Raw genomic sequence first — 12,794 nt, forward strand, 5'->3', positions numbered from 1 at the left:
CAGACAATATATTGTTGTGCTTTACTCTACAATTGCTGATGTTCTGCTGGTTGTTACATGAAAACATTTGATGTGAAGCACACTGCACCTTTTGCAAGAATACAGTTCAATGTCAAATCTGAAAAAATGGCTGTTTTGATGCTAATGATTGATTGCTAATATTTTTATCAATTAGTTTACAATAGAGAGGTTTCTTGTGTATTTAGTTGGTTTAACCCACGGGTCGGCAACCCAACATGTTGAAAGAACCATATTGGACCAAAAATACAAAAAACAAATCTGTCTGGAGCCGCAAAGAGTTAAAAGCCTTACATAAGTGTTATAATGAAGGCAACACATTAAGTAAGTGTCTCAGACAGTTAGATAACTCATGGAAATTACTGGCTTAAAACTGCCAAAGGTATAGATGTGTGTTCCCAAGTTAAAGTCTTCTTCTAATGGATTCATTACAATCTTTGCAAGATGGGTAATGTTTGCTGTGGTCTGGAACAACATGGTAACATTTGCTGTGGTCTGGAACAACACGGCACACAATCAGAAATGCAGCCAATATTACATACAGATAATGTGTCATGAGACATAAAAATATCAATTAAATACACAGAGGACATACAGTAAGTAAAGCCGCAGGTTGCTGACCCCGGGTTTTCCAATGTGAAAGAGCAGTGATTAAATTCATACACTCACAATTCATTCTGGCCCTCTGATTTTTCTTTATTGTCCGTATGGATGTGAAATGGTCTTAAATTATATCAATTATGGTCTTAAAAAAGTCTTACAAAGTCTTATATTTGACTTGTTGAAACCTGCAGAGGCCCTGTCTGATACTGGTCATATAGGGAGCGAACCGCCCTGCTGGTCCTGCAGGACAGAAATTATTTCAGACATTCTTGAAAAGTCACTGTTGGACATTTTTAAACGACTTTGAAAGTGCACCCTACTGTGTTCACTCAGGACATTTACAGGAGTGTGACACTGACTGTTTTTAATGGTTTCTGACAGCTTGTTGTGGTTGCAGTTTGGGAAGGTGGTGAAGACACAATTTGGGGATGCCAGGGAGGGAGACCAACAACTCAGACGGGGGAGGTCTTCTGAAACTTTGTGAGAAAGTTTGTATTAAGTTCCCATTTCCCTCCATTGTGTGGTGAGCTGGCCCCGCTCCACACGCACTGATCCTACAGGGCCCTGAGAGGCAATAGGCTTGGGTGTCACTAACACCCTCCAAGATCTCTGAATGAGGGAAGTAGCCGATTAAAAAATGATTTCTTGAGACTTGGCCCATGCAATTATGCAACACTGAAAAACTACAATCTCATGTCGGATTTCCAAAATGATAAGGAGCCAGGAAACCTTGTTAAGTCACTTGTTTTGAAAGCAATCTTTCCAAACCAAAAAGGCTCTACCACGATTATTGCAGGAACATTTCCTTCTCATTTACACTAATTACATACTGGCAGTGGCGGGTCGTCACGGCCAGCAAGGCCTTCTCTGCTGGCCTAACATAACCAGAAATCATGATCACAATTAAAGATAAAAGTATTTTTGTATTTACTTTCCCTAAATATCTAAAAGTATTCATATTCTTTTCATGTCATATTATGCTATTTCCAGTGCTGTTGTTTTTAGGTAAGAGTTTGTATCCAATCAGAATTCATCTAGCTTATGTTGCCATGCTGTACGAAATCTGCCCGGGGCCTTCAGAATCAACAATGCAGGCGTAAGTAAGTGAACGGACACATAGGGTTGATAGACAATAGCTCTAGCCAATCAGATCACGAGTTGTTGTCAGTAAGGCCTTCTAGCTGGCCTTATGCTGTGATTGGATACTCACTTGGGAGTCCCAAGTGAGTATCCAATCACAAGTTGCGAAAACAGGAAGTGGCACCGCAGCCATACGAGCCATAGAAAGCCACAGAAAACTCACTGGTACTGTGATTCTGGGGATACAATTAGTTTCTTTAAGCCTCATTCTTGCGACGTTTTGTTTAAGATTTTTAGAAATAATCCTTTAATAGTGCTTTTAAAATGCCACAAAAAAGTGTTATATTTATGTGCATGTTTCAAAACAGCAAAATGCCACATGTAGGAGGAGCATGTAGGAGTGTGCAGCGTCTCCCTGGTGAAACCGTAGTACACGCAGAAGCCTCATTTAAATAAGGCGGTCTGCGCCACTTTTGTACTTGTCTTAGGCCCCAGAGGTTATCCAGGGTAAATCCCACCTAACCTTATCCTTGTCCACACACACACAATGCCGTCATTTAAGACCCCCTGCCCCTCCGGCCGCCGGCGCAACGCAACCTATGCACGTCATAGTCATCTCCAGTGTTGCTTTGTGTGCAAGTTCTTAAATTAAATTTAACTTATCTGAACTATATCCAGTGTTGTGGTATTTCAATTAACTGGAATCCAGTGTGCTGAGGGGCCCTATTGTAGTGAATCACACCTGAGCCATCATAAATGAATCCAATCTTTAATGGACATGTGGAAGCAATAACAATGTGATAAAGAACATTTTACATCAATCTAGGGATCTAAATATCGGGTCAGGACACTCCTCACTCTTTTGCGTTCAGCTTTATTGTTCATTCGTTTTTGGTGACTTTATATACTCTGGACCTAGACGTTGAGTCTGTGACATACATGGCGGACTATAACTGATACAGTCTGCTTTGCCAGTCCAAAAGCATTCGCTGATCTCCGTAGTCTTCCCTCGTCGACCAGGTAATACAAAGCACACGCTACCTTTTCTATCACATCCACGGGAGCCCACATTCTCATTGTCTCTCCTTCGACAAATGGACAAGGTTTTTCGCTAAGTAGAATCAGTGCTGACCTGGACATTCGAAAGTTCTCTTGCCGTCTGAGAAGTGTTGTATCCGAAATAGCTGCAATCACGCGTTTCCTTCTCTTAAGGAGAAGGAAACACAAGTGTTCTTCCACAAGCGTCTGTACATGTAGAAGGACAAACATGGGCATGTCTGGATGACTCGCCTCCATATTTCCAGAGGTTAGCTCCGAGTTACGATACTGCTTGTTATGAAGCTGGCTGTGGCGCTGTCTTTCTGATGTCACTTCCTGTGTGGGGCCCAGTCTTTCTGGCGTCACTTCCTCTCCGAACTCAGTTTGTAAACGATCAATGAGTCCATACAAAGCTAAGAGCCGAAGATTCAAGAAATACACGACGCACTTACACGTGGCTAAATAATTATTTGTTTAAGGAGTTATCTGGCTTAATGTAGACATAGCCTTAGTAGAACACACGCAAAATGCTCATTAATAGTGAACGCAATTATATAGTTTGCACAAGCTGTTTAGAGTGTGCTATTTGGATCTTAGTAGATTATGCCCTATGTATGTCCAAGCTCCTCAAAAAAGCCATTATATTCATTACATTTTAACTGTCCGTTTCTGTTTCTGTTTATTTCAAACATCTACCGTATTTTTCGGAGTATAAGTCGCTCCGGAGTATAAGTCGCACCGGCCGAAAATGCATAATAAAGAAGGAAAAAAACATATATAAGTCGCACTGGAGTATAAGTCGCATTTTTGGGGGAAATTTATTTGATAAAACCCAACACCAAGAATAGACATTTGAAAGGCAATTTAAAATAAATAAAAAATAGTGAACAACAGGCTGAATAAGTGTACGTTATACATACTTGCCAACCTTGACTACTCCGATACCGGGAGGTGTGTGTGTGTGGGGGGGGGGGGGGGGGGGGGCGTGGTTGATGCCGTGGTTAAGAGGGGAATATATTTAAGCTAGAATTCACCAACTCAAGTATTTCATATATATATATATATATATATATATATATATATATATATATATATATATATATATATATATATATATATATATATATATATATGTGTATGAAATACTTGACTTTCAGTGAATTCTAGCTATATATATATATATATATATATATATATTTATTTTATTATACATATAAATAAAAGAAATACTTGAATTTCAGTGTTCTGGAGGCTATCCAGTAGATGGCAGTATTGTCCTGTTTAAGAGTGTCACAACATTGCTGTTTACGGCAGACGAACTGCTTTACGATAGACTAAACGTGACTGCTGTTGCTGTATGTTGTTACCGCGCTGGGAGGACGTTAATGAAACTGCCTAACAATAAACCCACATAAGAAACCAAGAACTCGCCCTCGATCATTCTACAGTTATGACGTCATTGGGCAGGCAAGCTGTTTATATTGTGGGAAAGCGGACGTGAGAACAGGCTGTCTCCACTCAGGTCCGCATTGAGCTGGAGGGGGCGTGGCCTCCAGCACCGGCTGAATACCGGGAGTTTGTCGGGAGAAAATTTCTGCCGGGAGGTTATCGGGAGAGGCACTGAATACCGGGAGTCTCCCTCTAAAAACGGGAGGGTTGGCAAGTATGACGTTATATGACGCATAAATAACCAACTGAGAACATGCCTGGTATGTTAACGTAACATATTATGGTAAGAGTCATTCAAATAAGTATAAAATATAGAACATGCTATAAGTTTACCAAACAATCTGTCACTCCTAATCGCTAAATCCCATGAAATCTTATACGTCTAGTCTCTTACGTGAATGAGCTAAATAATATTATTTGATATTTTACGGTAATGTGTTAATAATTTCACACATAAGTCGCTCCTGAGTATAAGTCGCACCCCCGGGCAAACTATGAAAAAAACTGCGACTTATAGTCCGAAAAATACGGTATACAATGCCAGCATGTTACGTCACTTTCATGTAAGTTATTTGTGGAAACAAGTTCAACAACTTCAAAGTGAATTGTTTTGTGACTTAACCGAATTAATAAATGTTTTAAACTACAACAACAATAATTCATTTGAATAATATTAAACATTTACAGCACAAGAAAACAATCACCCTTTCACTTAAATAATTCAACACATCCAGTCATAGGCTATACCTTGTCATAGTAGCTTTCTTAAAAGCAGGGGTGCTATTAGTTTGTAGTTGTGGCAATGCAATGTGATTATTGAGAGATTGCTTTACCTTTCTGACACTGCTGATCAAATAAAGAGCATGAATAACCCTGACAAATACGGAAAGCATTGATCTCCCATTGTTGATAGCTGAAAAACTAAATGGAAAGGTAGTTTATTTAAATGTTGTGTAAATACCAACATCAATTCAGATTATGGAGTACCTTCTGCCTGTTCTTAAAAGATTACAAACAGGTTGGTATTTGCTTGGTATCTCACAAATAGAAAAATTGACCAAAAAAAAAGTCATTTATTTTCTATATTGTTTGTCCTCATTAGGGCCACGGGTAAGCTGGAGCCTATCCCGTCTGACTTTAGGTAAGAGGCGGGATATACCCTACATTGGTCGCCAGAGAATCACACTTAGATTCACACCTCCGGACAATTAAGTGACTCCAATTAACCTACTGTAACATGCATATTTTTAGAAATATGGGAGGAAGCCACACCCCCCAAAGGAAACCCACACATGCAGAGGGAGAACATGCAAATTCCACACAAATATGTTCCTACCGAAATTTGAACCCAGATCTCCTGGCTGTTCGGCCAACATGCTAACCACCAAGCAACCGTGTACTCCCCCCTGCAAATATATAATACTGTATAGTGAGGGTGTCCAAACTTTTTCCACTAAGGGCTGCACACTGAAAACTTTAGACCTATTGGGGGCCATTTTGATATTTTTTTATTATCAAAACCAATACAATATATATACTTTTTTTTTGTAATCCTTTTGGGCTCCCCTTATATATATATATATATATATATATATATATATATATATATATATATATATATATATATATATATATATATATATATATATATATATATATATATATATATATATATATATATATATATATATATATATATATGGGGCAACACGGTTAGTTAGTGTATGTGCCTGACAATACAAAGGTCCTGGGTTCGAACCCCGGGCTTGGGGTCTTTCTGTGTGGAGTTTGCAAGCGACTGTGTGGGTATTCCAGCTTCTTCCTCCAAAGACATGCACCTGGGGATAGGTTGATTGGCAACACCAAATTGGAGTGTGTGAATGTGAGTGTGAATGTTGTCTGTCTATCTGTGTTGTCCCTGCGATGAGGTGACGACTTGTCCAGGGTGTACCCCGCCTTCCGCCCGAATGCAGCTGAGATAGGCTCCAGCACACCCCGGGATGATGGATGTATTATTCCAATTTAACTTTTGTGTAACACATTTAGTGAATGAAGCGCACATTTGTAGTTGTTTCCCCATATTTCTGCACAATAACTCAGATATGGTATCACTAGTGAGCAGTAAAGAATATGGAGTGATTTTTGGTCTAGAACATGTTTTGCTTTATTCATTATTGACGTGTTTCTTGCCACTTTATGTTGTATATTTTTTACATGAGATTTCTACTTCATTTTATAATCTATTATTACTCCCAAAAATGTGTCTTCTTTTACCCTTTCAATGCTAACACTTTAGTAAGGGGAACACATATTCACCATTAATTAGTTGCTTATTAACATGCAAATTACTAACATATCGGCTCTTAATTAGTCATTATTAAGTATGTATTAATGCCTTATTCTGCATGGCCTTATTATACAACCAGTAAGCCATTAACTAAGAGTCTTCCCTCAATAAACTCAGATGTATTGCTTATTAGTAACCCTAACCCTAATCCAAACGCTTATATGTTCCCCTAGTGTCCAAATAACTCTAAATTAAGTATTTGTTACTTTAATAAGCAACTCATTAATGGTGAATATGTTCCCCATACTAAATTGTTACCCTTTCTATATTTAGAATCAGAATCAAAATAGTTTTTATTGCCATTGTTTGAGAACGGGTTAACAAACTAGGAATTTTTCTTGGTGCAATCGTGCAACATAAAACACATATAACACAGAATAGGTAATAAAATGAGCTGTAAAGCTGTGTTACTCTGTCTATCTGTACACTAGAAAGAAGAAACCAAGCAGAATTGGGGCAGCTGACCCTTCACCAACCGCAATCTCTGAGGCAGTCTCTCATGATAATAGTAGACTATAGAAATGGTTGTGAAGTTGGTCTGGGTCTAGCAGCAGATGCAGAATAGGTCGACCTTCCAGTATGATACAAAAAAAAAAAAACCTCCATGGCGACAGGATGCAGATATATGTTAATTCTGAAACTCTGCTAACCCCACAGGTAGCTGCCGTTTACACAGGCACACACTTTATTATTAGTGTTGTGAATCAGACAATGGAAGTCCCAAACATAACAGCATGGAGTCAACCTTTGAATCTCGCATGGAGAGACAGAGCCGAGGGCCCCTCAGGAGGATCATGTGGGATAACACATTTTTAGAAAGTCAGCAGACTAGCCAAAGTGTGGATAATGTTTTCCAAACAGCTTAGCTGTTTATAAAACTGAGGTTGAACTTCAGACTTTTGGTCTGTTTTGCATATCACATACAACTGAGCACCATGACACACCTTGAGGGAATTACAAGTGAGGGCTGCAGTGCATTATTACATATACACTATATTGCCAAAAGTATTTGGCCAGCCATCCAAATGATGAGAATCAGGTGCCCTAATCACTTGGCCCGGTGTATAAAACCAAGCACTTAGGCATGGAGACTGTTTCTACAAACATATGTGAAAGAATGGGCCGCTCTCAGTGATTTCCAGCGTGGAACTGTCATAGGATGCTACCTGTGCAACAAATCCAGTCATGAAATTTCCAAAGTCAACTTTATTATAAGAAAAGTGAAGAGTTTCGGAACAACAGCAAGTCAGCCACCAAGTGGTAGGCCAAGTAAACTGACAGAGAGGGGCCAGCGGATGCTGAAGCGCATAGCGCAAAGACTTTCTGCACAGTCAGTCCAGAGCTCAAAACTTCATGTGACCTTCCAATTAGCCCACGTAAAGTACGCAATGAGCTTCATGGAATGGGTTTCCATGGCTGAGCAGCTGTATCTAAGTCATACATCACCAAGTCCAATGCAAAGCGTCGGATGCAGTGGTGTAAAGCACGTCACCACTGGACTCTAGAGCAGTGGAGACGCCTTCTCTGGAGTGATGAATCACGCTTTTCCATCTGGCAATCTGATGGACCAGTCTGGGTTTGGAGGTTGCCAGGAGAACGGTATATTTCGGACTGCATTGTGCCGAGTGTGAAATTTGGTGGAGGAGGAATTATGGTGTGGGGTTGTATTTCAGGAGTTGGGCTTGGCCCCTTAGTTCCAGTGAAATGAGCTTTGAATGCTCCAGGATACCAACATATTTTGGACAATTCCATGGGATGGCACTTCAAGTTCATATGTGAGTAAAGGCAGTTGGCCAAATACTTTTGGCAATATAGTGTATATCTCTCCCATCTGAAAAGGGATACGAAGGAAATTGTGGAAAAAGGCGTATCAGCCGTGTTTTCGGAAGTAGAAATGCGCCGTGGGAGGGTGTGTTGAGAGAGCAATGGGACTGAGTATTTTCTGTACATTTAAAATCTACATTGAGAAAAATCCACAGCAGATCCTGCAGGGACGGTGGAACAACTTGGAACATTGGTGCGAGAGCGTGTGAGAGTTTAAGAAAGCAGCGGGGGAGAGAAAGCTTTGAGCTATTGTTGCTTGCCCACAGTGTCCAGAGAACTTGAGCCAGACTCAGGAAGGGAGACTGCTGCTCCAGGCTGATATGTGTGTGAAGGAAGTGGAGGCAGCGAAGGGGCAGGAGTCAGCCTACAGGCAGGAAAAGGCCTGTGGAAGTAATGGAGGGTCTCAGCTCCTGTCTGAAACATGTTTTCTTATACACAAGTAGAGTTATATAGCTCTGCTGGCCATTGAGTCTCGTTTCCATTAGGAACACCACCCCATCACCCTCCACATCCCACCCCCCGGATTGTAAATAATGTAAATAATTCAATGTATATACTCTCATTGTGTGGGTGATGATAGTATATATTTGTACCATGAATTGATTTACGTGCACCCCGACTTAAACAAGTTGAAAAACTTATTCGGGCGTTACCATTTAGTGGTCAATTGTACGGAATATGTACTGTACTCTGCAATCTACTAATAAAAGTTTCAATCAATCAATCAAAAAACACAGCCAGCGTGAGCATGCATGCACCAGCAGGAAGGTGTTGACATATTTTTACCTTACTGTACAACTTAGCTATGAATTTAGTCGGGTCGTTAAAGGTAGGCAAAAGTTAAACCAAATAACAATCATGCACTTGCCCAACACTGTTACATGCTATAACTCTTTGCCAGGGACCATTGCACTGTGTTAGTTTGGATGAATATATTTCTATGAACATTGGAACTTTTTGACCATCATTCACTAAGTAAAACAACTTGCACTGAGCCTAGTCTATAAAATTTGCTGCACCTCCCTGATACCGAAGTACATGTCAAACTACTTCCAGAACGTAAATGACCGCCATAACCACAACACTAGGGGCAGCTCCACAAACCACGTTAAACCCAGATTCTGATCTAACAAAGGTCTTTACTAATTCTCCTTCTATGCCACATCAATATGGAATGCACTCCCAACAGGTGTAAAAGAAAGTACATCTCTATCCTCCTTCAAAACTGCACTAAAAGAACACCTCCAGCATACTTGCCAACCCTCCCGGTTTTACCGGGAGACTCCCGGTATTCAGCGCCTCTCCCGATAACCTCCCGGCAGAAATTTTCTCCCGACAAACTCCCGGTATTCAGCCAGAGCTGGAGGCCACGCCCCCTCCAGCTCAATGCGGACCTGAGTGGGGACAGCCTGTTCTCACGTCCGCTTTCCCACAATATAAACAGCTTGCCTGCCCAATGACGTCATAACATCTACGGCTTTTAGAGAGTAGAGTGCACAACTGCGCACACAACAAGGAGACGAAGCAGAAGAACGAGAAAGTTACTGAAATGGCGACGCCGTCGACGAGCAAGATGAAGAAATACGCTTGCAAGTTGCAAAACGAATGGAAACAAGAATTTCAGTTCATCCAGGACAGTTTGAAGGGGAAGGGGTATGTTGCCTGTACATTTTGTAGAACAGACTTCTCCATTGAACACGGTGGCCAAAATTATGATGATATTATCATGAACGGAGAAGTTCAACAGGACAATACAGCCATCTACTGGATAGCCTCCGGAACACTGAAATTCAAGTATTTATTTTATTTATATGTATAATAAAATATATATATATATATATATATATATATATATATGCAATACTTGAGTTGGTGAATTCTAGCTGTAAATATACTACTCTCCTATTAACCACGCCCGTAACCACGCCCCGCCACAACCACGCCCCCTCCCCACCCCCGACCACGCCCCCCACCCCCCACCTCCCGGTATCGGAGGTCTCAAGGTTGGCAAGTATGACCTCCACGCAACTACAACCCTAGACAAACACCCTACCCCCACCCCATCCCACCTCCCCGGATTGTAAATAATTAAATGTAATTCATCAAATGTATATACTTGTTCTTATGCTTTCTGAGCTCACTATGTTCACTGCTCGCTGTACATATCCTACGAAGTGAGACCTACACTATTACAATGTCCATTTCTCAGATGATATAATTGTTGATGACTGAAGTGCTGATAGCAACCCAACCTAACCCCACCCCGCCCCAACCCCCTCCACATCCCACCCCCCGGATTGTAAATAATGTAAATAATTCAATGTATATACTCTGATGATTAACTTGTGTGATGACTGTATTATGCTGATAGTATATATTTGTACCATTGATTGTAATTGATTAACGTGGACCCCGACTTAAACAAGTTGAAAAACTTATTTGGGTGTTACCATTTAGTGGTCAATTGGACGGAATATGTACTGTTCTGTGCAACCTACTAATAAAAGTTTCAATCAATCAAAGACAAGAACACAGGTCTGTCTCTCTTTTCTGTCCAAATAGTGAAACTGCAAGAAGAAGCTAACAATGCAGGTGATGGGGAGTCATCTTTTCTGCCTATAAAGCCATCTAAAAACATCCGAAATCCGCCTGTAATACATTATTTACATGGCGTGACTCTCATAATTACCAAGCTATAGCCACATTGTTATTGTAAGAGCTATTGCCGAGAAACTGCTTTTACTTGTTTATTTTTTTTTCCAAGATGGCGCCGCTGTAGTGACTGCTGGTGGCAGGAGGTCAGTGCTCTTGTATCATCCTTTCGTGTTCTGGATCTGCCTCCCGGTAGACTTTTGGCCATGGCGACCAGCTGCTGGGTCTCTGCCACACCAGAGTCCGTTTGGAGAGACTGGAGGAGATGCGGATGAAGAGACAGGGCTTCGGAGCTGGCGCTGAGCACCGGGACAGACAAGCTTCACAGTGTCTTGGCTGAATGAGCAGGTATCGGACACCTCGGTCTCCTTAGACACATCCTCGCTCATCCATGCGGACTGGACACTGGCCGAGAGTTAGTGGGCGGCCGAGGGTGGAGTCGGCTCTCTTGGTTGCTTTGTTGGGTCTGCTCCTGTCTCTGGCCATGCTCCCCCCACCCCAGCAGACGATGGCCTGGAACATTGCAGAGGCCACCATATATGTATAAGTTTTACTTTTGTAGCTGTGTGTAGAAAAGGCTGGTTGCATCAGCTCTGCTCTTTTAATGTCTTTAATGTCCTTTGTGTTCTTTGATGTTTGATGTTTCCCTCTTACACACATGCTTATGTGTGCTATGGCTATTATGTTTTTTTCCCCATTGGCCTCAGTCTGGACCCCCTCTCCAGATGCCCAGGTTTAGACTGAATATTTTTTTCTCCCCCCCCCCTCCCAGCGTTTAACTGTCTCTCACCTTTTGTGTAAGGGGCGCCGGAAGTTGGCAGACCCGTCAGCGATCCTGTTCTGTCTCCCTGTAATGTTTGTCTGCTCTTGAATGGGATTGTGCTGAAAATCTTAATTTCCCCTCTGGGATTATTAAAGTTGAGTTTGAGTTGAGTTGAGTTTGAGTTTATTTCGAACATGCAAGCATACAACATGATACATCACAATTTCCAGTTTCTTTTCAACATGTTCGAAAAGGAGTAGGAAGAAGCAGAGCTTATTTAATCCTACCCCTTTTCTTTACATAACAGTTGCAAAACTTTTTGTTCACTTCCTGTTCACAATTTTTTCACAATAAACTCCATAAGTAATCTACGGAGCCCCTAAAGGGACATGGGAATTTTTTTTTTTTTAGACATGTATCTCGTGGCCACAAGAAAGTATCTCGTGGCCACGAGAAAGTATCTCGTGGCCACGAGAAACTTTCTCGTGGCCACGAGAAACTTTTTATAAAAAAAAAAAAAAAAAAAAAAAAATATTAATTTTTTTTTTTTTTTTTTTTTTTTTTATAAAAAGTTTCTCGTGGCCACGAGAAACTTTCTCGTGCGCACGAGAAACTTTCTCGTGGCCACGAGAAGGCCACGAGAAACTTTCTCGTGGCCACGAGAAAGCATTGGATGCGTGCTGATGGTTTAGTGTGTGTTAAAATGGCAGTTTAGGAGTTAATATGGCTGTATTTCCAGATAGGACTTTCCCCCATGTGTGTTGTGGCAAAATGTGAATGCTTGATTAGTAGGTGTGAGACAAACACTTTATCTTCCTGGTTATTGTAACGCTACGTGTTTGACATTATTTAAGACTTTATCATGCCCGGGAAAGGACAGTTTTCCTCTTCTGTGGCTGTGGGGGGTGGGCGTGGCTTGCGGACCTGCAGTGAAGCGGAGTGTGTCAGTTAGTCCCATGTTGATGTGATCAAACTTCTTTCTTGCTTGGAAGACACACACACAATTGTAACTGTTATTTC

The sequence above is a fragment of the Entelurus aequoreus genome, linkage group LG19 (assembly GCF_033978785.1).
Source record: "Entelurus aequoreus isolate RoL-2023_Sb linkage group LG19, RoL_Eaeq_v1.1, whole genome shotgun sequence".
In the NCBI taxonomy this organism is placed as follows: Eukaryota; Metazoa; Chordata; class Actinopteri; order Syngnathiformes; family Syngnathidae; genus Entelurus; species Entelurus aequoreus.